The 27,155-nt window shown below is 39.3% G+C and overlaps 1 protein-coding gene across 3 annotated transcripts in view; it reads left to right on the plus strand.

Annotated features, from left to right (window-relative positions):
• The first annotated feature begins 404 nt into the window (after positions 1 to 404).
• sertad2b (SERTA domain containing 2b) overlaps positions 405 to 27,155 on the plus strand; it is a 56,440-nt gene continuing 29,689 nt past the window's right edge. The window contains exons 1-2 of one of the 3 annotated variants that reach the window (XR_009808145.1): positions 405 to 598; positions 11,274 to 11,918. The gene's annotated coding sequence lies outside the window, so the exon portion shown is untranslated. Of the gene's footprint in view, positions 599 to 11,273; positions 11,997 to 27,155 lie in introns of those variants that run through there. The other 2 variants (XM_061910963.1, XM_061910965.1) reach the window with 2 other exon arrangements.

The raw sequence follows: 27,155 nt of genomic DNA on the forward strand, positions 1-27,155 counted from the left end.
ATTGCACCCTGCTAATAAAACCAACATCAACAACAAACACACATCAACACAATAACAGTCACGTATTATAGCTAGTTTTAAAAGGCACTGGGCTGGAGGGGGTGGAGCAAAGGTGATGACGTCGCATGTCCGGGCAGCTGCTCCTGCTGCTTTCAAGTACTCCTGTGTCAGACGAGATAGACTCAAACATAGCTTCAGAGTAAAATGTGTAAAACCAATCCATGCCTAATATTGTTTTCTCTTCAAATAAAGTATTATTATCGTACAGTGTGACGCTTTGCTTCGGCCAAAACCAGCAGTCACATCGTTCATTTACTTGCTAAATAAATGTGTGTCACACAGTTTCCACTCGGGTCTGAAAAACGTTCTGCCTATTCTGGAGTCAAACGCCTCCAATTAGTCATTGTGCAACCCTCCGGAAGTTTTGTCCGACAGCCTATGAAGGCAGCATGGTTCATGTGCGAGAGGCAGTTTGTCCTATCAGCGCCATTGTGTGTCAGAGTCTCTACCAGCCCGGACTCTTTACCCTTTTCCGTGTCGCCTGGACTCCGAGTACACCCACATGATTCTCTTTCACACTCCGGCGGACCTGAATCTGGTAAGGCTCTGATTCCTCCGTAGCATATATGTCGAAAAATACACGCAAGGTTACCCTACGATACGTAAATAATCGCCATGTTACGTATTTGTTGTAAATAACAGACAGTGTGAGGCAGCTGTTTTCGCTACTGTTGTCGGCGCCGAGGAGGAGAACGGGAGGAAAAGTTTATTACCGTATTCAGTGTGTATTACATGTTTTCTAACAAGACTTCTTTCAGCTGTTCGTCACTCGTCCCTCTGTCTCACACTTCTTTACAGTCGCCGCCACTTTTATGACAGTCAAGAAAAGTGTTTTGAACTTTTACCACTAGCAAATGTAGTGCTGGGGTTTTTGGACCGTGCAGACGTTTTGCCTGTTGATTGACGAGTCGAGCTGTAGTGTTCCTGGAGTGTTTGATTGTTGCAGCTAATGGAGGCTGAGGGTGAGGGGGGTGACTGTTTTGTAACATGCACCACAACATTGCAACCTGCTGGAATGACTGGAGGACCTCTTCATTGACTGACAAGTTGCATGTAAGGTGTCTGACAGTTGTGTTTAAACACTGATGTGATGCAAAGTTACACAACTGTAGTGGAGGTGCTTGCATACTTACATTCTATGTCAGGGGTCTCAGACACGCGGCCGGCGGGCCAATTGCGGCCCGTGGGACGTTATTTTGCGGCCCCCACCTTAATATGGAAGTTTAAAGGCCTACTGAAATGAGATTTTCTTATTTAAACGGGGATAGCAGGTCCATTCTATGTGTCATACTTGATCATTTCGCGATTTTGCCATATTTTTGCTGAAAGGATTCAGTAGAGAATATCCACGATAAAGTTTGCAACTTTTAGTAGCTAATAGAAAAGCCCTGCCTCTACCGGAAGTCGCAGACGATGACGTCACATGTTGATGGCTCCTCACATCTTCACATTGTTTTTAATGGGAGCCTCCAACAAAAACAGCTATTCGGACCGAGAAAACGACAATTTCCCCATTCATTTGAGCGAGGATAAAAGATTCGTGTTTGAGGCTATTGATAGCGACAGACTAGGAAAAATAAAATAAAAAGTAAAAAATTAAAAAAGGCGTTTCATTGGGATGGATTCAGATGTTTTTAGACACATTTACTAGGATAATTCTGGGAAATCCCTTATCTTTCTATTGTGTTGCTAGTGTTTTAGTGAGTTTAATATTACCTGATAGTCGGAGGTGTGTGTCCACGGGTGTGTTGACGCGCAGTGTCTCAGGGAAGTCGACGGCAGCTTTATTGATGGGGCAAGTTCAGCTGATCCCTGGTAAGAAGCGACTTTTTACCACAATTTTCTCACCGAAACCTGCTGGTCGACATTCGGTTGGGATCCATGTTCGCTGCGATCCATAGTAAAGTTTCACCTCTGTGAATTTTAAACAAGGAATCACCGTGTGTTTGTGTGGCTAAAGGCTAAAGCTTCCCAACTCCATCTTTCTACTGTGACTTCTCCAATATTAATTGAACAAATTGCAAAGAATTCAGCAACACAGATCTCCAAAATACTGTGTAATTATGCCGTTAAAGGCCTACTGAAATGAGATTTTCTTATTTAAACGGGGATAGCAGGTCCATTCTATGTGTCATACTTGATCATTTCGCGATATTGCCATATTTTTGCTGAAAGGATTTAGTAGAGAACATCCACGATAAAGTTCGCAACTAGAGAAAAGCCCTGCCTCTACTGGAAGTCACAGACGATGACGTCACATGTTGAGGGCTCCTCATATATTCACATTGATTTTAATGGGAGCCTCCAACAAAAACAGCTATTCGGACCGAGAAAACGACAATTTCCCCATTAATTTGAGCGAGGATGAAAGATTCGTGTTTGAGGATATTGATAGCGATGGACCAGAAAAAAAAAAAACTCGATTGCAATCGTTGCATTGAGACAAATTCATATGTTTTTAGATTCATTTACTAGGATAGTTCTGGGAAATCCCTTATCTTTCTATTGTGTTGCTAGTGTTTTATTGAGTTTAACAGTCGGAAGTGTACGCCCACGGCCGGGTGTTGACGCGCAGTGTCTCGGGGAAGTCGACGCCACCTGTATGGACGGCACAAGCTCAGCTGATCCCTGGTGAGAGGCGACTTTTTAACCACAATTTCTCACCGAAACCTGCTGGTTGACATGTAGTCGGGATCCATGTCCGCTGTGATCCATACTAAAGTTTCAACTCCGTGAATTTTAAACAAGGAATCACCGTGTGTTTGTGTGGCTAAAGACTAAAGCTTCCCAACTCTGTCTTTCTACTTTGACTTCTCCAATATTAATTGAACAAATTGCAAAATATTCAACAACACAGATGTCCAAAATACTGTGTAATTATGCCGATAAAGCAGACAACTTTTAGCTGTGTGTGTGCGCAGCGCTCATTTTTCCTAACAGCCCGTGACGTCCAGCGTACACATCATCATTCCGCGACGTTTTCAAGAAAAAACTCCCGGAAAATTTAAAATTGCAATTTAGTAAACTAAAAAGGCCGTATTGGCATGTGTTGCAATTTTTATATTTCATCATTGATATATAAACTGTCAGACTGCGTGGTGGGTAGTAGTGGGTTTCAGTAGGCCTTTAATGTTAGTGCGGCTCGCGAGTTTTATATGAATGGCGTTTGACAGCGTTGTGTTATTTGTGTCCAAAATGGCTCTTTCAACGTTTTGGGTTGCCTGCGTTAGCGGAAAAGTGGCAAATGAGTGAAAGCGACATAAACGTTACCATGGAGACAAGGGTTTTCTTACGTGCCTAGCTGCAGTCACACCGCGACACCTGTCCGTCAGTAATAACAGTCCCCGACATCCTGTACCAATTTAAACTGTTGTTTTTTTTTTTTATTGTTTAATTTGCATTGCCTCACACGATGAACACTACATATATTTCTATATGACGCCGGATAACAGTCCGGTAGCCGTCACTTTTTTGCGCTCGCTATCCCGGTACTTTCCCGGCTATTATCTGCCGACCGCTTTGTTGCTGTAGGGAGGAAAAGCGGAACGACACACATTGCGAAAATAACATTATTCTCCGTGCATAGGCTAAATGAGGGTTGGGCGATATATCGATATACGCGATATATCGCGGGTTTGTGTCTGTGCGATATAGAAAATGACTATATCGTAGGGGTGTAACGGTACGTGTATTTGTATCGAACCGTTTCGGTACGGGGGTTTCGGTTCGGTTCGAAAGTGTACCGAACAAGTACATGCTAGCAGCTAGCAGGCTAGGACAATATATTAAAGCCAGAGCTGGAAGACCCTCCTGCCTTGTTGAGATCTCCCGTTTGGGAACACTTTGGCTGCGCGATACAACAATGGAGGACGGAGGTTTGCTAAGATTGTTCAGCAGCTGCTTCTGACAACATGTCAAACATGAGTTGCACCTTTCCTGCTTCCGGCTCCCATAGTGTCTCCGTTGCGCGCACAACCCTTTACTCTACCCGGCAGTGGGTCTCCACAGCTCCGGACTCCAGGGTAAATGAAGAGTCCAGCTATTAGTTGCAAATCGTGGCTTTATTGAAGTCTTGCACACAGCCAATCCAACAAAACACCAGCCGCACTCGCGCTAAGGTCCCTCACCTCGCTCGCTCACACACTGACTGACGTCACATGCTGTCACATAATAAAGGGCCACACACACGCTACTCTCATAACTCAGTGGTTCTCAACCTTTTTTCAGTGATGTACCCCCTGTGAACATTTTTTTGATTCAAATACCCCCTAATCACAGCAAAGCATTTTTGGTTGAAAAAAGATAAAGAAGTAAAATAAAGCACTATGTCATCAGTTTCTGATTTATTAAATTGTATAACAGTGCAAAATATTGCTCATTTGTAGTGGTCTTTCTTGAACTATTTGGAAAGAAAGATATACAAATAACGAAAAACTTGTTGAAAAATAAAAAAGTGATTCAATTATAAATAAAGAATTCTACAAATATAAGTAATCATCAACTTAAAGTGCCCTCTTTGAGAGTTGTAATAGAGATCCATCTGGATTCATTAACTTAATTCTAGAAATTTCTTCACAAAAAAAGAAATCTTTAACATCAATATTTATGGAACATGTCTACAAAAAACGGCGGGCGGTGTTGATGAACGTGGACCCCGACTTAAACAAGTTGAAAAGCATATTGGGGTGTTAGCATTTAGTGGTCAATTGTACGGAATATGTACTGTACTGTGCAATCTACTAGTAAAAGTCTCAATCAATCAATCAAAAAAAGCACTTTACATGGAGAAAAGTTTTGTTAAGAAACCATTCTGAGCCTTAACTTATTTAGTTTTTATTTTATATGTTATATATGTATTAACCCTGGCAATGGACCCTGTGTTTATATGTATGTTATGCCATTGTTTACAAATTTGCTAAATAAATAACCAAAAAATTAACATTTTGTTGTTTTCTTACTGTACCAAAAATGAACCGAACCGTGACCTCTAATCCGAGGTACATACCGAACCGAAATTTTTGTGTACCGTTACACCCTTACTATATCGTGATATTCGAGTTAGGGCTGGGCGATATATACGATGTAGCGCGGGTTTGTCTCTGTGCGATATAGAAAATGACTATATCGTAATATTCAAGTATATGTTCTCACGCAGGACTTTTAGCTGTGGGCGTACACTTCAGGCTCTCCTCGCTCTTTCCCGTGTCTCCTTCTCGCAGACAAGAAGGCGCACATTCTTACATACATCACACACTGTCACGTCACATGTCACATACACGCCCTCGCCCAGCAGAGAGGTAGCGGCGTGGCTAACTTTAGCTGCTAACGTAGCCGTATGAGACAAAGAAGTTGCGGATCTGGTAACAAATGAAGGAAGACTTAATTCCCCCAAAAAACAGCAGGGTTTCCATAGTCTGGCGGTGGTTCGGCTTCAAGTGGGAATATGTCAAACAGACAACCGTAATTTGTCAAGTTTGGGGGGAAAAAGCGTTGCTATAAAAAGTAGCATTAGTGCTAATATGTAGCATTGTTTGTAAAGTCACTCGCTAGAGTATGAAGAGAATTTCATAACCTTAGTAACATACCACATAGTGAAGGTCAAATTTTATTTTATTTCCTATTATGCAGCTCATTTTTATTTGACTCTTAAAATGTCTCTGACAATCTTGCAATTTATGTTTTGGAAATGACTTGAATGTTTGTGCCATTGCTTAATAACTTTGACAAATACACTTTTGGCCAATTGACTTAGTTGTGATTTCCTTCTCTGCATGAAAGTTTAAAAGTAGCATATATTAATGCAGTATGAAGAAGATTGTTATAATGTACTGTATACACATATAATCATCATACTGCTGTGATTATATGCATCAAGTGTTCAGTCAAGGCCAAGGCAAAATATCGTAATATATATCGTATATCGCGATATGGCCTAAAAATATTGCTATATTAAAAAAAGGCAATATCGCCCAGCCCTAATTCGAGTATACGTTCTCACGTAGTTGCTTTTAGCTGCGGGCATTACACTACAGGCTCTTCCCACTCCTTGTGTCTCCTTCTCACAGACAGCAAGCGCACAAACTTACACACGTCACATACTGTCACGTCATACGTCACGTACGTATACGCCCTCACGGAGCAGAGGGGTAGCAGACTGGGTAACATTAGCTGTGATGCTAGGGAAGCCGTGCAAGTGGTAATACGAGAGAAAGAAGGTGCGAATGATGGAAGAATTAATTCCCAAGGAATACAGCAGGGGGTCCATCGTCTGGCAGTGGTTCGGCTTCAAGCGGGAATATGTCAAATAGACAACTTTAATTCTTCAAGTGTGGGGCACAAGCGTTTCTATAAAAAGTAGCATTACTGCTAATATGTAGCATAATTTGAAAAGTCACCTGCTAATATCTTTATTAAATACAGTTTTGGTCAATTGACTTAGTTGTGATTTCCTTCTCTGCATGAAAGTTTAAAATGAGCATGTATTAAAGCAATATGAACACGAATGTTTTAATGTAGACACATAGAATCATCATACTGTTGTGATTATATGTTTCAAGTGTTAATTCAAGGCTATGGCAAAATCTCGAGATATATATTGTGTATCGCGATATGGCCTAAAAATATCGAGATATTAAAAAAAGACCATATTGCCTAGCCCTAGGCTAAATACAAATATATTCCACAACTCCAAACATGTCTTTTTCAAAGCATGCAGTGAAGAGAAAGGTTAGTGATGAGCAAAGACAATTCAAGGAAAAGTGGGAGATGCAATATTTCTTTGTTGGGGCACCCCGACATGTCTTATTTGAACGGAGAAAGTTGTGGTGCACAAGGGATACAATTTGAAACGTCATTATACAACTAGACATGCTGAGGAGTATGCAACATTTTTTTAAAGAAATATTTTCTGGCGGCCCAGACTCTGGATCCAGCGGCCCCCAGGTAAATTGAGTTTGAGACCCCTGTATTCTAAGTCATTGGAAGGAGCTATAAACTTACAATACACTTATTTCATGTGTTTGTAAAGTAGTCTTCTGTAGTGACCAATCTAAAAGTAGCAGCGGTGGCGATGACCAAGAAGAACGCAGAGTTGGAATATAATTACATTGGTGGAGTTACAATGCATAGTAGGCTACCGCCACCTACTGCACCGGAGTTGTAACTACAAGCTCCATTCACAGACAGAGTCCAATTGCTTTTATGAGCGGTCGAGCGAGTCAAAGGCCAAAAAGGAAATATTAGAAAGAAAAAAAAAATATATATATATATGTATATATATTTTTTTAACTATTTGTGGCGGCTGTAATTATTTCGTGGCGGGCCGCCACAAATAAATGAATGTGGGAAAGCCAGATTATTGATTTGCAAAAAATATTTTTGGGACCAATTAGGTGAAGTTGCATAATTTTCCACGGCACACCAGACAACACAGTGGTTGAAAAACACTGCTCTAATGAAACTATTGGTCATCTGCCGTGGGCCTCCCGCACATTGGGGGGGCGTTTATTTCGTATTGCTTTTCTGGTTGCCCTTAAAAGTCACACTAAAACAATACATCTTTGCATCTCATACAAGTCAACGACACAGTTTTTGTTGTATCTGATATCTGCTGTAATATTGCCACAGATAACAAACTTTAAGGGCCTTATTTATTGAAGGTTTGCATGCACTAAAACCAGTGGTGTGCCGTCAGCGCCAGCAAGGGGTTCTCTGCTGGCCTAACATAACCAGAAATCATGATTATAATTAAAGATAAAAGTAATTTTTTATTTACTTTCCCTAAATAGCTACAAATATTCATATTCACTTATGCCCCTTCCAGTCCTATTGTTTTTAGGTTATAGAGTTTTTATCCAATCAGAATTCAGCTAGCTGATGTTGCCATGCATTTTATTTCTTAATTTTTTTCACGTTGAATATGTTTTTTACAATTTTAATTTTGACAGTATCACATAAAATACGCTTTCATTGCTGATGCAGGTTTATTGATTTTTTTAAATGCGCCAGAAAATAACCCGTTTTGTACAATGCCCATTAGTGCGTAAATGTGTTTTTGTATAGTATTTCTCCAGCAATGGTCATGGGGTACATAAATTATGGTATTTTGGACATCACTGGAGGCCTAGGTGGGAAACGCACGGCCCGCCACTGACTAAAACACATGCAAACACAGAGACATGCCGGCAGCTTGATGTTGTTGATGCGCACGCTATGGAGTAAACTTTAAGAATTCAGCCAACCCGCCTCGTCTGCATCTTTTATGATTAGACAAGACGACACATATATTTGCAAGGCCATTTTCAAGAAGGATATTTAAAGAGAAACTACATCTTGTGAGACGATGTTGGCCAACCCCGGAAGCTAGCTCAGCTGTCCCGGCGATGAAATGTGAGTTCAGATATTTTATTTCTTAATTTTTTTCACGTTTGATATGTTTTTTACAATTTTAATTTTGACAGTATCACATAAAATACGCTTTCATTGCTGATGCAGGTTTATTGATTTTTTTAAATGCGCCAGAAAATAACCCGTTTTGTACAATGCCCATTAGTGCGTAAATGTGTTTTTGTATAGTATTTCTCCAGCAATGGTCATGGGGTACATAAATTATGGTATTTTGGACATCACTGGAGGCCTAGGTGGGAAACGCACGGCCCGCCACTGACTAAAACACATGCAAACCTGAGAGCACACGCAAAGCTGATCTACAGAACATGTGCAAAGTAAATTTTGTCTTAAGTGAGCAGGATAAGGCGTGTTATGTAGGAGAAAATACAAATACAATAAACAAAACGTGATTCATCAAAACTTATCAACATCTTGCGAGCAAGTGTTAGGTTTTTTTTTTTAGCACATGTAAAAAGGACATGCTCACTGACAGTTCCACACATGACTGCAGGATTGGTGCTCGCGCTGCAATGACAGGCGATGGACAGAAAATCCTCTGTCATATGTGTGTCTGTCAACATATTTGAACGATCAGTGATAAAAGATATTAGACATAATGTCTATTCAGCAATTTATTTTTTGAATTTTATTGCTAATATACTTTGGAAGCTGTTGGCATTTTTTTTAAAGGTCGTTGGTTTTTCTATTTAGGAAATATATTACTATATTATATCGCCTTCCTGAAAAGACGTCTTTCATTATTCATTTTCTTGCGTTTAAATCATTCCATACGCTCAAATGTGCTGTTGATGCGATGCACAGCCTCACACACAGAATTAAATGTCACTATGCATATGTTTCTAAGTCTAGATTGCATTTCAGAAAGGGTTTTACAGATTGTAGATGTGTGCTGCTGGTTCAACACATTGACACAAACATGATAACATGAATCTGCAGAAAAATGATCAAGTGTCTCCCTGGTAAAAGCCTCGTATGCATATTAAATTCTCAAATAAAGCGGTTTGCACCACTTTTCAATTGCACATGCAGCATGCAGGTTTAGTAGCTCAGACGCAACACGCCCACTCATAGTATACGCTATGTTATTGTTTACACATGATGTGTAGAGTGTGATATTTGGATCTTAGTAAGTTAGGCCCTGACTCTCCAATGGTTATGCTGATGTTAAATAGCAGACATCATCAAAAAATGATCTTAGATTGTGCTAGGATCCTTACACTACTATCGAGACAGACAACATCCAAAAATGGTTGTAGGTCCGAAGCAATGAAAGACTGGTGGGAGACAGTTGTTGTGAAGAAATTTTCAGACGGAGAATCTTGGAATGAAAAACAAGTTGCCTCTATATTGAATGTATTACCATATATATATGATTGATTACACCAACATACTTTCAAAGTTTGAAAATAAATATAAATGGTTAAAATAGTATATATCTCACAGATATTCCTGGGCCATTTTGACAGTTAATGAGCAACCCAGTCACAAGATCTGTGACTGAGAGTAAGGAACCAGAGATCCCTTCTCCATCAACAACAATGCTAATCAAGCAGACTTTGTGAGAGCCAACAACGATTACTTTGAGAAGAATTATCATCCAGGACCTTCTATTTTTGAGCCCAAACACAAGGAGGATGAGCATTAAGTTTTAGAAGCCGAGTGCTAAACGGATGCAGATTTATTGAAACATCATATCATCAGCAGCATTGCGAGGTGCTGAACATACAAATAAATTATAATAAACAATAATAAATCAAACACGTACTGTACAATTTCCACTCTCCCTGGGATGCCAAATGACGGGACGCTCACATAATTTGGTGATTGCAATCCTCCTGAACTTTGCCGTAACTATGCGTTTTTTGCCATCTCGGGGATGTCAATGTTGACTGGCTTGTCGGTCCATGGCCACATTTGTCTACTACCAGGTGAGGGATGCATTAATTTTAAAGTAGTATTAACAATTAGATAGTTTAGAAGCAGCCGCCGGCCTAATGTGTCAACAATAACAGCGTAAACTAGCATTAGCTCACTTCTATCAATACGCCGCTAAAATAGGCCATCTGAGTTAGCGCTTATAATAACAATATCAGTCATATTTGGTTAATTTTCAGGTCATGACATGTAAATGCACTCGGACGAATGGTACAAAATGGATGGATGGATGTAAATGTAAATGGAGTATAGCTGGTGGTTTCTGGATGTTTTAGAGGTATATTGGCCGCAACAGAGGACCCTTGATCAGTTGACTCAATTGGTAGTTATATATTTATGATTTTAAATGCATAAAAAAGCCTAGCCTATGTGTTCTTGTCTTATATAAGGATTGTGAAGGATAAACAGCCCGTCTCTATCCAATTTTTGCGTATTTCTAATATGACTGATCTGATCATATGGTCAGAGTACAGACGTACAATGACGTAGAATTTTGGAGGAAAATATTCAAAATGGCCGACTTAAGTTGTGGTATTTTCAGGGCGGGATTTCATAGATGTGACGTAGCGCCGAAGCGACTGTTTGATTCAAACAACAATGGCGGAACGCAACAAGGAGTCGTGTGCTGAAATATTTTCCTTGCACAAACGACATCGATTGTCCACTGACATGGCTGTATTGTTTCAGTAAAAGTTCTCTAACTTTTCGCTATGTCGTTATCCAATATGTCGGCTGTTCTGTTTTGGATTTCCCAGTGTCACTCTCTTCAGTGTCACGAGTTGATTTCGATGTGAGTGGTTGAAGTAGCACGTCATTCAACATAACAGACAAGTGGTTTATCCAATCACATACAATTTTTTTTTTTAAAGGACCGCCTTCTGACATACAACTATTGAGAAGTCCCAGATCCTTGTGTGGAGCTCGGCGAACTACAATGACCTGGCGAGAGTCAGGTTAACTCCGACCACTACCAAACATTCATTCACATTCAAACACCAGCGTGGGTGGGTGTTCTTGTCTTATATAAGGATTGTGAAGGATAAACAGCCCGTCTCTATCCAATTTTTGCGTATTTCTAATATGACTGATCTGATCATATGGTCAGAGTACAGACGTACAATGACGTAGAATTTTGGAGGAAAATATTCAAAATGGCCGACTTAAGTTGTGGTATTTTCAGGGCGGGATTTCATAGATGTGACGTAGCGCCGAAGCGACTGTTTGATTCAAACAACAATGGCGGAACGCAACAAGGAGTCGTGTGCTGAAATATTTTCCTTGCACAAACGACATCGATTGTCCACTGACATGGCTGTATTGTTTCAGTAAAAGTTCTCTAACTTTTCGCTATGTCGTTATCCAATATGTCGGCTGTTCTGTTTTGGATTTCCCAGTGTCACTCTCTTCAGTGTCACGAGTTGATTTCGATGTGAGTGGTTGAAGTAGCACGTCATTCAACATAACAGACAAGTGGTTTATCCAATCACATACAATTTTTTTTTTTAAAGGACCGCCTTCTGACATACAACTATTGAGAAGTCCCAGATCCTTGTGTGGAGCTCGGCGAACTACAATGACCTGGCGAGAGTCAGGTTAACTCCGACCACTACCAAACATTCATTCACATTCAAACACCAGCGTGGGTGGCACTGGGAGAAAAGTGGGGGAAACGTCTTCCCCAAAGACACGGCCGCCGTGACAAGGATGGCAGAAATACGAATCGAACCTGGAACCCTCAAGTTGTTTGCACGGCCGCTTTACCATCTGATCCACGCTGTCTCACTGTTAGGTTATTTTTAAGTAAGGTTGCTTGAAAGAATTGCCATAAAATGTTCAATATGGTAAATACTGTACATAGTTTGACAAACATATTGTAGTTGAAAAGCAGGTTTGCTGTACAAATATGGTGCAGCAATAGGTGTAAGCTGTATGGCATTTGTATATGCTGCAACAATAAGTTAGGTACAGCTTGCATATTGCAGCATTAGTGCAAGTGCACTATAGTGCACTAGTGAGAGAGATACACAGCTGAAATTAGGCAAGTTTACTATCTACTAAGGCAGGTGTACTACGGGACTATATACGTATAGTATAGTGTGGTAATAAGGCAGGTGCAGTGTAGTATTACTGCAGGTACACTGGCGTATTTAGATTTTATAGTAATATTTATATAATTGTGCCATTAAGATTCAGTATACTGCAGTAGTGACCCAGGTAAACTGCAGTAACAGGGCAGCCATTGGCCAGACATATTGATGCTGTAGTTCCTGAGGCTTTGCTGCTGGAAGTGTCAAGCTGTGTTTTCTCCCACAAGAGGCTGGCTGAGAAGAGTGGAGCGCTCCACAGCATGCAGACATGTCTGATGACCTACATCTGCTCTCATCTTTCTTTATATTTAGACACAAAGCCTGTGTTTAAAAAATAAACATACTTAAAATTTGGGTTGCAATGTTTATGACGAAATGTCAATTCATCTTGATTTAATGGATAGTTTAATGATGTATTCAGGAATTACAATAATTAGCCAAAATACACACATTTTCAGAAAAAAAACCACATATTGACGAAACCTAACAAATAACAGCAGTGACTTTTATGTTTGTGTCTATGCAATTTTTGTTTTATAGTCAGAACTGCGGTGTTCTGTAACCACTTCTGTCTGTGTATGTAAGAAACAGAAGAAACAGTATTGTAGTGAATTCACTAGTTAGTGTCTTTCGTGTGTGCTACCAGCTGACCTCTTGTCATGTGAGTGTTATCATGATGAGCGAGAGAGAGAGAGAGAGAGAGAGAGAGAGAGAGAGAGAGAGAGAGAGAGACTGTAACTGTAAAAGAGCTGTCACTTGTTCTGTTAGGGCTGAAACATATTCTGTATTCATCAATATGGCTGTCGAGGTCATAACAGTGTGTCTGCTTAGGAGACGATCCACAGTACATTTACGACTCTCTTCCTCTGGTTTTCTATGGAATGTGTTTACTACGACCACATTGTGCTTCTGGCTCCTACGCACACACACACACACGCACGCACGCACGCACGCACGCACGCACGCACGCACGCACGCACACACACACACACACACACACACACACACACACACACACACACACACAGTGTTGTCTTCTTGTCTAGAGCTGCACGTGCAATTGAAAAGCACGGTAGTTGGAGCCCAGTCATGAGTGAATGTGCTGGTGTAATGTGGTACACACCATATATATAATATTGTGCTACATTCATCTACCTGCAGTGGTGTAGTGTGTGTGTGTTTTTCTATCTTTACTCTATGTATCCAAAGAACCTGAAATAGCCGAGCGTGGATGTGGGGGGAAGGGGTGTATGTGCAGCACAGGCATGGAAACCAGGGTATCCGGTTACAGGATCATAATATCACTGCAGAGTTCATCCACTGCACTACTGCACAACACATGCATCTATACGCTCACTATAGCTGCACACACTCAAGTATACTGTGTGTGTGTGTGTTTGTGTGTGCATATACATACATATATATATATATACAGTATATATATATATATATATATATATATATATATATATACACACAATGAAGAAAATAAGTATTTGAACACCCTGCTATTTTGTAAGTTCTCCCACTTAGAAATCATGGAGGGGTCTGAAATTTTCACGGTAGGTGCATGTCCACTGTATGAGAGATAAACTAAAAAGAAAAATCCAGAAATCACAATCTATGATTTTTTAACAATTGATTTGTGTGATAAAGCTGAAAATAAGTATTTGAACACCAACATTAATATTTGGTAGAGTAGCCTTTGTTTGCAATTAGAGAGGTCAAACGTTTCCTGTAGTTCTTCACCAGGTTTGCACAGACTGCAGGAGGGATTTTGGCCCAGTCCTCCACAAAGATCTTCACTAGATCAGTCAGGTTTCTGGGCTGTCGCTGAGTAACACAGACTTCCAGCTCCCTCCAAAGATTTTCAATTGGATTTAGGTCTGGAGACTGGCTAGGCCAATCCGGAACCTTGATATGGTTCTTACGAAGCCACTTCTTGGTTTTCCAGGCTGTGTGTTTTTGGTCATTGTCATGTTGGAAGATCCAGCCACGGCTCATCTTCAATGATCTGACTGAGGGAAGGAGGTTTTTGGGACGCATAGTGAAATTATGACCAAAAAGGTCAATTTTGGTCTTATCTGTCCACAAAACTTTCTCCCATGACTCCTCTGGATCATCAAAATGGTCATTGGCAAACTTAAGACGGGCCTTAACATGCGCTGGTTTAAGCAGGGGAACCTTCCGTCCCATGCATGATTTCTAACCATGACGTCTTAGTGTATTACCAAAAGTGACCATGGAAACAGTGGTCCCAGCTCTTTTCAGGTCATTGACCAAGTCCTGCCGTGTAGTCCTGGGCTGATTCCTCACCTTTCTTAGCATCATTGAGACCCCACAAGGTGATATCTTGCATGGTGCTCCACTCCGATTGAGATTGACCGCTTCTTCCATTTTCTAATGATTGCTCCAACAGTGGACCTTTTTTCACCAAGCTGCTTGGCAATTTCTCCAGAGCCCTTTCCATCCTTGTGGAGTTGTACAATTTTGTCTCTGGTGTCTTTGGACAGCTCTTTGCGCTTAGCCATGTCAAATGTTTGGGTCTTACTGATTGTATGAGTTGGACAGGTGTCTTTATGCAGCTAACGACCTCACACAGGTGCATCTGATTCAGGATAATACAGTGGAGTGGAGGAGGACTTTTAAAAGCGGACTAACAGGTCTTTGAGGGTCAGAATTCTAGCTGATAGACAGGTGTTCAAATACTTATTTTCAGCTGTATCACAAGAATAAATTGTTGAAAAATCATAGATTGTAATTTCTGGATTTTTCTTTTTAGTTTATCTCTCACACAGTGGACATGCACCTACCGTGAACATTTCAGACCCCTCCATGATTTCTAAGTGGGAGAACTTGCAATACTTATTTTCTTGACTATATATATATACATATACTTTGTATATATATATATATATATATATATATATATATATATATATATATATATATATATATATATATATATATATATATATATATCCACCAACCCCCGCGACCCCGAAAGGGACAAGCGGTAGAATATGGATGGATGGATACACATGTCAAAGGATTAATCACATTTTGTTCATAGTTTACTCAAAATTATTTGCAGATAGGTATAATTTGTCATCATTTATAAGTACCCTGGGGGTGGGGGGGTGGGGGGGGGCGATGACATCCTAGCTGTAATCTGTGATATTTCTACCTCAATAAATGCATCTGATATTCTGTACATTACATGTTGTACAAGGCAATGGTCTTCATATTCATGCATGACAATGTTTTCACCTTCTCTATTGATTAATAAAATGTAATATTGAGCCTGCTAATCATTCTGTAATTGAGGACTCGACCAAAACATGTTGTTATAAAACAATTTACACAATATTTCAGCCAGCAATATTTATAATATATATACAGTCACGGTCAGAAGTTTACATACACTTGTGAAGAGCATAATGTCATGGCTGTCTTTAGTTTCCAATAATTTCTACAACTCTTATTTTTTTGTGATAGAGTGATTGGAGCACATACTTGTTTGTCACAAAACACATTCATAAAGTTAGTTTTTTTTTAATGAATTTACTATGGGTCTACTGAAAATGTGACCAAATCTGCTGGCTCAAAAGTATACATACAGCAATGTTAATATTTGGTTACTTCTCCCTTGGCAAATTTCATTCGTATTTTTCCGGAGAACGCGAGTCAGCACCTTAACTCGCATCAATTTGGCAGGTGAAAACAATGTAAAGTGTGGGATTATTTCTTCCTATTCCTGTTAAAAATATGAATACCTTGCTCATTTTTCAAAACATAACATGTTTTATGACATTATACTGTGTCTGGCGTTAAATGAATGTCGGACATCTGGCGTGTGCGGTCTCAACTCGGTAAGAGTGTTAGCTTATGATGAATGGCACATTAACAAACGCGATCGTGCGCGTGCACACACCCACACACACACACACGCACACATTAAACATTAGGCACCAATCACAAGATTAAACATACAAATTGATTAGATTGCCAAAATCTTAAGAATTAATCAATGATACAATTTTATAGATTGAATCTATTAGAGTGCTAAAAATACCCGGAGTTAATCAATAACACATTAGTGTGGAGCTTTTTAAACACCGCATCACAAAACTTTTTTTTAAAAAGTTAGTGTTGTTGTTTTATCGTTTGTTGTTATTGTTGCTCTTTTAAATGTCCTTTTTTTAAATAACTATACACATGTTTTATTTTGCACTTTTCGTGTCCTTTCTTTTGAAAAGAAAAAAGTTAGTAGTTATTTATATTTTTAACTTACAAACCTCGTTTCCATATGAATTGGGAAATTGTGTTAGATGTAAATATAAACGGAATACAATGATTTGCAAATCATTTTTAACCCATATTCAGTTGAATATGCTACGAAGACAACATATTTGATGTTAAAATGATGAATATATATTTTTTGCAAATAATCATTAACTTTAGAAATTGATGCCAGCAACACGTGACAAAGAAGTTGGGAAAGGTGGCAATAAATACTGATAAAGTTGAGGAATGTCATCCAAGCAACGTTATCATGGACGCCCCTGCTCATTTGAGCAAAACAATGCCAAGTCACGTGTTACAACAGCGTGGCTTCGTAGTAAAAGAGTGCGGGTACTTTCCTGACCCGCCTGCAGTCCAGACATGTCTCCCGTTGAAAATGTGTGGCGCATTATGAAGCGGTAAAATATGACAGCGGAGACCCCGGACTGTTGAACGACTGAAGCTCTACATAAAACTAGAATGGGAAAGAATTCCACTTTCAAAGCTTCAACAATTAGTTTCCTCAGTTCCCAAACGTTTTTTGAGTGTTGTTAAACAAAAATGTGATGTAACATGCCCTTTCCCAACTACTTTGGCACGTGTTGCAGCCATGAAATTCTAAGTTAATTATTATTTGCAAAAAAAAAATAAAGTTTGAGTTTGAACATCAAATATCTTGTGTTTGTAGTGCATTCAATTGAATATGGGTTGAAAAAGATTTGCAAATCATTGTATTCCGTTTATATTTACATCTAACACAATTTCCCAACTCATATGGAAGCGGGGTTTGTAGTTGATGACTGGTCAATTATCAAAATAGTTGTTAGTTGCAGCCTTAACACCACAACACAATGATATAAAGCTGTAACACAATTGTAAGACACAAGGGACACGACTGAAGTGACAGCGGAGTGAGTTACGACGACAGACCAAATTCCTGAACGTTTTATTGAAAAAGTAAGGAAGTTATTTATGGCAGAAAAAGTGGTCACAATTCACTTACTTTTCCAAATTTCTTTACAACTTTCCGCCTCAGGTAGCCGGTAAGTTGCTGAAACTTGTCTGCGGTTGCTTCCGTTCCGTCTTTGTATTGTCGTGTGTTGGCTTATAGTTGTTGTGTTACGGTTTTTAACGTTATTGTTTTGTGGTATTTGCATTTGTTGTTACTTTTCTCTGCTTTTGTAGCTGTTTGTTAAAAATGAGAGTAGGAGTAGCTCAAACCACTACTCATTTGGAGGGATTTAGTTGCACCTAATTGTTTGTATTTGCTTATGTTTTTGACAAAAAAACAACATTGTTTTAATATGTACAGTTGTGATCAAAATGATTCAACCCCCACACAATCTTGGTGTTTTAGCAAGTTGGACATTTATTCTGTATTTTGTTTATAGTCATATCAAATAAAGATGTGTCAAATAGACAAATGCAACTTAAATTGTAACACTGTATTTTACAAATACCAAAAAAGGACATTTTTCTTAATATCTCATTGACAAAATTATTCAACCCCCTAGTTACATGCATCTTTAGTACTTAGTAGAACACCCTTTGGCAGTAATTACATCCTTCAAACGTGATACCTAACCGGACACAAGCTTTTTGCAACGATCTACAGGTATTTTAGCCCATTCTTCTTGGGCAAAGGCCTCCAGTTCATTCATATTTTTGGGCTTGCGTGCTGCAACTGCCTTCTTCAAGTCGCACCACAGGTTTTCTATAGGATTTAAGTCTGGCGACTGTGAAGGCCACTCCAGAGTCTTCCAGCCCTTCTTCTGCAACCAGTCTGATGTTGATTTGGAGGTATGCTTGGGATCGTTGTACTGTTGGAAGGTCCAACGTCTCCCAAGCCTCAGCTTCGTCACTGACTTCATGACATTTGCAGCTAATATATCCTGGTAGGAAATATAATTCATAATGCCTTGAACGCGCTGGAGATTCCCGGTACCTGAGGCAGAGAAACAGCCCCAGAGCATGATTGACCCCCCACCATGCTTAACAGTAGGCAAGGTGTTCTTCTCTTTGTAAGCTTCATTTTTTCTCCTCCAGACATAACGTTGATTCATAGGCACAAAGAGTTCCAGTTTTGTCTCATCACTCCATAGAACAGTTTCCCAAAACCTTGGGGGTTTGTCCAGATGATTTTTGGCATACTGGAGTCTATTTTTGTTGTGCCTGGTACTCAGAAGTGGGGTGCGCCTGGGAGTTCTGGCATGGAGGCCTTCATCTCGTAGTGCGCGCATTATTGTCTGGGACGAAACCTGCGTTCCCCCCTCTGCAATGTCCTGTTGTAGTTCCTCAGCTGTTACCCGGGGGGGTTTCACCACTGTACGCACACAGCATCCTCTTTCTACCATGCCCAGGTAGTGTTTCCACTGTGCCTTTAACTTTAAACTTGCGAATTATGCTCCCAACTGTGTCTCTTGGAATGTGTAATATCTTTGCTATTTTCTTATATTCTTGTTGTTCGTTATGGTTCTAATCACATCTACAGGTATTTTCAATCAGGTGTTGAAAACACCTGATTGAAAATACCTTATTCAAATTCTGTTTTTAAGAGTTATGATCTTCAAGGGGTTGAATAATTTTGTCAATGAGATATTAAGAAAGATGTCCTTTTTTGGTATTTTGTAAAATACAGTGTTACAATTTAAGTTGCATTTGTCTATTTGACACATCTTTATTTGATATGACTATAAACAAAATACGGAATAAATGTCCAACTAGTTAAAACACCAGAATTGTGTGGGGGTTGAATAATTTTGATCACAACTGTATTATTTCTATGTCAAAACAATAGTAAAAATAGCAGGTTAAACCTACTGTGAAAGTGTATGTTACTGTGCTTTTAATGAAACTGTCTTGAATATTGAAAATGAAAGTAATGCACTGGCCATTAATTGTTGTGTATTTGCTTGTTTGTATCTATAATTTATTTATTCCTAATTATCTTACAAGACATAAAGGAATAGGGAAATTTTGCATGCAGATTCAAGTAAGTATGTATTTCACAGTTACAGCAGTTGATATTCTTTTTTACTAAAAAGTTACTGAATCGATTTCGAATTACTGAATACTTTGTATCATGGTAAAAAAAAATTAATAATCTGAATCAAATCGTTAAAATGAATCGTTACACAAATCCGTTAGCATTACAGCTAACGTTACTCATGCTGCTACATCTTTGCTCCGCGAGGGCGTATACATATATGACGTGACAGTATTGGACGTATGTAAGAAGGTGCGCTTGCTGTCTGTGAGAAGGAGAGACAAGAAAGAGTGATAAAAACCTCTAGTGTAATGCTTGCAGCTAAAAGCAATTGCGTGAGAATGTATACTCTAATAACACGACATAGTCATTTTCTATATCGCACAGAGACAAACCCGTGATATATCGAGTATATCAATATATCGCCCGTATATATATATATGTGTGTGTGTATATACTGTATATATATTAATATATATATATATATATATATATATATATATATATATATATATACACAGTATATGTATATATATATATAGTCAAGAAAATAAGAACCAATACCCAGAATCCCATGCATCCCTAACTCTTCCGGGCTACATTATCCACCCCCGCTAGCACCAAACCCCGCCCACCTCAACCGTCGACGGAGGGGGGAGGTGGAGTGGGGCTACTATAATGTAGCCCGGAAGAGTTAGGGATACATGGAATTCTGGGTATTGGTTATGTTGTGTTTATGTTGTCTTACAGTGCGGATGTTCTCCCGAAATGTGTTTGTCATTCTTGTTTGGTGTGGGTTCACAGTGTGGCGCATATTAGTAAGAGTCTTAAAGTTGTTTATATCACAACCCTCAGTGTAACCTGTACGGCTGTTGAACAATTTTGCCTTGCAGTCGCTTGCACGTTGAGTCAGCAGCCGCACACTAGATGTGGCCGGCCGGCACTCAGATCGCATAGTATTAAAGCAGATGCAACAGCATGGCCGAGAGGACTATTGAGGCCTTGCCATCACGGCACGCCCTCAATATAGTTGTCCGAGTGAAAATCAGAGAATGTTATCCTGGGGAGATTTCTGGGGGAGGCACTGAAATTTGGAAACCTCCTGGAAAAATGGGGGGATCGGCAAATATGCAGATGAGCCATATCAGAGTGATCAAAGAGCCGCGGGTTGCCGACCTCTGGTCTACAGGCTACAATACATTATATTACTTTAATTTGTTTTCAGGTAAATTCCTTACTTTTAAGGTGTGGCGGCTATGATTTCGCTGTGGCGGTATGCCATGATCAGTTACATTAAGAGGAATAATATGATATGTAAAAAATGTTGTTTATTTGCTAAAATATGATTTTTTTTCTACATTTGAAACACTTCCTTGTGGTCTACATAACATGTAATTGTGGTTCTTTGGTCAAGATTTTGCATATATTATTTTCTACTGACCATTTTTTGACCGCCTCTTCAGGTTATACAGTTATTTACAAACCTTGTTTCCATATAAGTTGGGAAATTGTGTTAGATGTAAATATAAACAAAATACAATGATTTGCAAATCATTTTCTACCCTTATTCAATTGAATGCACTACAAAGACAAGATATTTGATGTTCAAACTCATAAACTTTATTTTTTTTTGGAAATAATAATTAACTTAGAATTTCATGGCTGCAACATGTGCCAAAGTAGTTGGGAAAGGGCATGTTCACCTCACCACTGTGTTACATCACCTTTTCTTTTAGGAACTTAGGAAACTAATTGTTGAAGCTTTGAAAGTGGAATTCATTCCCATTCTAGTTTTATGTAGAGCTTCAGTCGTTCAACAGTCCGGGGTCTCCACTGTCGTATTTTACGCTTCATAATGCGCCACACATTTTAGATGGGGGACAGGTCTGGACTGCAGGAGGGCCAGGAAAGTACCCGCACTCTTTTTTTACGAAGCTACGCTGTTGTAACACGTGCTGAATGTGGCTAGGCATTGTCTTGCTGAAATAAGCAGGGGCGTCCATAAAAAAGACGGCGCTTAGATGGCAGCATATGTTGTTCCAAAACCTGTATGTACCGTTCAGTATTAATGGTGCCTTCACAGATGTGTAAGTTACCCATGCCTTGGGCACTAATGCACCCCCATACCATCAGAGATGCTGGCTTTTGAACTTTGCGTCAATAACAGTCTGGATGGTTTGCTTCCCCTTTCATGATGTCGAATATTTCCAAAAACAATTTGAAATGTGCACTTGTCAGACCACAGAACACTTGTCCACTTTGCATGAGTCCATCTTAGATGATCTCGGGCCCAGAGAAGCCAACGGTGTTTCTTGATTTTGTTGATAAATGGCTTTCTCTTTGCATAGTGGAGCGTTAACTTGCACTTACAGATGTAGAGAGGAATTGTATTTAGTGTTTCTGAGCCCATGTGGTGATATCCTTTAGAGATTGATGTCGGGTTTTGATACAGTGCCGTCTGAGGAATCGAAGGTGTCACGGTCATTCAATGTTGGTTTCCGGCCATGCCGCTTACGTGGAGTGATTTCTCCTGATTCTCTGAACCTTTTGATGATATTATGGACCGTATATGTTGAAATTCCTAAATTTCTTGCAATTGCACTTTGAGAAACGTTGTTCTTAAACTGTTTGACTATTTGTTCACGCAGTTGTGGACAAAGGGGTGTACCTCGCCCCATCCTTTCTTGTGCAAGACTGAGCATTTTCGGGAAGCTGTTTTTATACCCTATAATGGCACCCACCTGTTCCCAATTAGCCTGCACACCTGTGGGATGTTCCAAATAAGTGTTTGATGAGCATTCCACAACTTTATTAGTATTTATTGCCACCTTTCCCAACTTCTTTGTCACATGTTGCTGGCATCAAAATCTAAAGTTAAAGATTATTTGAAATTTTTTTTTTTTTTTTATCAGATTGAACATCAAATATGTTGTATTTGTAGCATGTTAATCTGAATATGGGTTTAAAATGATTTTCAAATCATTGTATTCCGTTTATAATAACATCTAACACAAATTCCCAACTCATATGGGAATGGGGTTTGTACGTGCCTCCGCTTCGACTGCGTCTTCTCCCAGTCAGTAATGTTGTAGTTTTAATGCTTGCATATGGAGTCTACCGACATACAGTAAGTTTGAACTATACGCTACATTGTATCAGAAATGACAACAGTGGATGATGCACGTGGCTATACAAGACAGTCTGCTCCACAACAAAAGGATAGAGAAAAACAAGGAACTTATTGACTACAACATCGGACTACAATAATGGCATCTCTGAAGCTTTTTGGGTACATCTTTACCATATGTGGAGATATCCGCTGACGTCACATGTAGGAAAATGTCACAATTCCAAATAGCTTGTTCAAAGGAAGTATGAAGGAAGGCAGGAGTGTTTTATAAAAATCTCCCCAATGTCTCCACGGTTTGATTTCAAATTTCTCTGACTTATGCAGGGCTTCACGGGGGCAGAGGGGTTAGTGCGTCTGCCTCACAATACGAAGTTCCTGCAGTCCCGGGTTCAAATCCAGGCTCGGGATCTTTCTGTGTGGAGTTTGCATGTTCTCCCCGTGAATGCGTGGGTTCCCTCCGGGTACTCCGGCTTCCTCCCACTTCCAAAGACATGCACCTGGGGATAGGTTGATTGGCAACACTAAATTGGCCTTAGTGTGTGAATGTGAGTGTGAATGTTGTCTGTCTATCTGTGTTGGCCCTGCGATGAGGTGGCGACTTGTCCAGGGTGTACCCTGCCTTCCGCCCGATTGTAGCTGAGATAGGCGCCAGCGCCCGCGACCCCGAAAGGGAATAAGCGGTAGAAAAATGGATGGATGGATGGATTATGCAGATCCCGAATACACCAAAACCATTAGAATTAGGCAAGAAAAGTTAGTTTTGCATAATACGTCCCCTTAAAAGGAGTGGCTCCACACGGTGCATGCCGATACAGTTAGCTGCTCGGAATAGGAATTGAAGTTTAAAAATGTGGACCGTTGCAGGAGAATTAGAATGTAGGACCTGGTTCTCATGGATTTACAATACTCAATGCCCAACCCCATGTATAATGTACAGCACCTTGAAATTGTAGTTTTCTGTTTGAAAATACAATTTTATGAATGCTATTCTCTAGGGGTGTTACGATATGTGTATTTGTATTGAACCGTTTCGGTACAAGTGTTTCGGTTCGGTGCGGAGGTATACCGAATGAGTTTCCACACGGACATATTAAGTAGCGTAAACAATACTCGAAATTTGAGGCATTTAAGAAACTCTGCCCTGACGAACCCGCAAAAGAGGACATATCCGGTGAAAAGAGGACGTATGGTCAGTCTATCCTAGCCCGGTCGCTGCTAGCATGCTTTTAAAAGTGGACAAGTCTGGTGATAGCAGCGATCGGGCTACGATAGACTGACCATACCCCCTCTTTTCACCGGACATGTCCTCTTTTGCAGGGGTTTCCGCACTGAGTTTCTTAAATGCCTCAAATATCCGGCATTTTGAGTTATGGTTGCATGTATTAACAATCTACTTTCCGGGTTAAGAAGGGGCCAAAAACAAAACAACGCTGCTGCTCCCTCACGCAGCAGCAGCATTCGTGAGGGAGGGGCAGAGAGCGAGAGAGTTATGATAAACGCGCATGCGCCCCAAGGCTCTGCTTTTTATCCATGTATTTATCAGATAAAATATTTTATTATCTAGAGCAGGGGTTTCAAAAGTGTGCCGGAGGCCATTTGCGACCCACTGCTAATGTTTTAAAGGCCCACGGTACATTCTAAAAATACTATTAAAATAAACAAACACATAACAAAAGTGAAATAAAAAAGTTTGAAGGTTAAATGTAATTTTGAAAAAGTTGCAATGTTGACTAATAAAACAAAGCTATTTTTTATCTTTCAAACTGTCATTGCTCAAAACATAATATTGACTCAAAATCAATGTTATTAAGAATTATTGACGTATCCAAGGTTCTGATTACTTCACATCAAATATTCCACTTAGAAAAATATTTTTGGTGGAAGATTTTGCAAATTTAGTAAATAAATAACCCAAAAAATTATATTTAGTTTTTTTCGTACTGTACCGAAAATTAACCGAACCGTGACCTCTAAACCGAAGTACGCACCGAACCGAAATGTTCGTGTACCTTTACACCCCTACTATTCTCTAATGTTTACATTACATTGGGTTTTCATTTGTGAGTTTTTGATGGATGCGGCGCATCAGCATTTCTTCATTAAAATTGTAAGAGCACAAATACTGTCGCTGGCTATAAAGAAAGTTACAATGTTGCTTAAAACATTGTCTGTTCAGTTAGATAGAAGTGTTTTGAGGGTGACAGTTCACTAATTCCAAAGATTATTTAAATAGTAATGATAGTATAGCTGCAATGAACAATTGAGATTTGGCGAATCAGATGTCCTGTTCATTATTTTCTTGGGATTTTTGTGTCATAAATCAACATTGTGTCAACAATATCTAATCTATCCATCCATCCATATTTCTACCGCTTATTCCCTTTTGGGGTCGCGGGGAGCGCTGGCGCCTATCTCAGCTACAATCGGGCGGAAGGCGTGTACACCCTGGACAAGTCGCCACCTCATCTAAACAACTCATTAATTTATTAATTTGAATATTTGAGTATATTGGTACTTCACAACTCTAGTGGAATTTGTGGGGCGAAAACATAAACACAGAACAGTGGTATCTCAACCTAAGAGCTCAATGCGTTCCACGACCAAGTTTCTAACTTGGAATGCAATTTTTTTAAAACAGTCCCACCAATTAAAATTAATGAAAATCAATTTAATGCATGGCCGTCCAAAACACCACAATTTTAAAATGCGCTCCAGACCATTTTCATCACAATATCCGGTTTCGGCATCACTATTTTCGGTGATCAAAGTCTTTTTTTTTTTGGCGACTGAATTTTTGTTGCATCAATAGTCAATAGTGCTCAAATATTAGGCTATATATATCCATTCATACTGTACCAGCCTGCTGGTGGTAATGTTTTATTTTCATGTGGTTTGGATTTAATGTTGATTTTTTTTGCATGATCCCAAACACACTCTCCGTGCCTGAAAGCGGATTGGTGAAGAATGAGTAAGTGTAGTTGTATGTCCAGGGAAGCACGTAGACGAACGTGTGTGCACTGGAGGTAAACCTGTTGGAATTGGCCCAATTGTTATTATAAGATTGACAATAAAAGTTAAATATCACATCTGACTTTATGTGACTTCTTTTGGAGGCTACAATATATCATTATACTTTAATTTGGTTTCACGTAAAAAAACACTACTTTACAAGCTGGGCTATCATTTTGCCGTGGTGTTGCGCCACATAGTTACATTAATTAACATTGTTTATAGCAGGGGTCTCAAACTAAATTTACCTGGGGGCCACTGGATGCAGAAACTGGGTGAGGCTGGGCCGCATGTAAAGATTTCTTAAAAAATCTAACATGCACTTTTTAATGAATTCACCTTTTATGAATGGGTTTCCCGCCCTAGCAACATACTTGCCAACCCTCACAATTTTTCAGTGCACCTCCCGACAATCTGTCGTTGCAACCATTCTTCCAAATTTGTCCCAATTTTCACCCGGCCGACATTATTAAGGGCTGCCGTGACTGCACTGCCTTTAAAGTCCTCTACAACAGTGGTTCTCAACCTTTTTTCACTGTGAACTGTGAACAGTTTTTTAATTCAAGTACCCGCTAATCAGAGCAAAGCATTTTTGGTTGAAAAAAAGAAATAAAGAAGTAAAATACAGCACTATGTCATCAGTTTCTGAGTTATTAAATTGTATAACAGTGCAAAATATTGCTCATTTGTAGTGGTCTTTCTTGAACTATTTTGAAAAAAAGATATAAAAATAACTGAAAAACTTATTGAAAAATAAACAAGTGATTCAATTGTAAATTAAGATTTCTACACATAGAAGTAATTATCAACTTAAAGTGCCCTCTTTGGGGATTGTAATAGAGATCCATCGGGATTCATCAACTAAATTCTAAACATTTCTTCACAAAAAAAGAAATCTTTAACATCAACATTTATGGAACATGTAAAAAGTCTAGCTGTCAACACTACATGTTGGAGTGTTGGATTATTTTTTCACAGTTTAGACTTAGACAAACTTTAATGATCCACAAGGGAAATTGTGTAACACAGTAGCTCAGTTACAATGATGGAAAGTGTAAGGATGGAAATGACAATGCAGGTCTAAATAGACTAGATATAGCAATATAACATATAACATATCTGCGAATATATACAATATATACTTAATATGTGTACAGCATGTTATATATACAGTTATATTGTGTCTATAACATACATACAATATATACCAATTACCATGTACAATATTATAGTATATGTGGCAGCCCAAGCATAA

The sequence above is a fragment of the Nerophis ophidion genome, linkage group LG09, assembly GCF_033978795.1.
Source record: "Nerophis ophidion isolate RoL-2023_Sa linkage group LG09, RoL_Noph_v1.0, whole genome shotgun sequence".
NCBI lineage: Eukaryota > Metazoa > Chordata > Actinopteri > Syngnathiformes > Syngnathidae > Nerophis > Nerophis ophidion.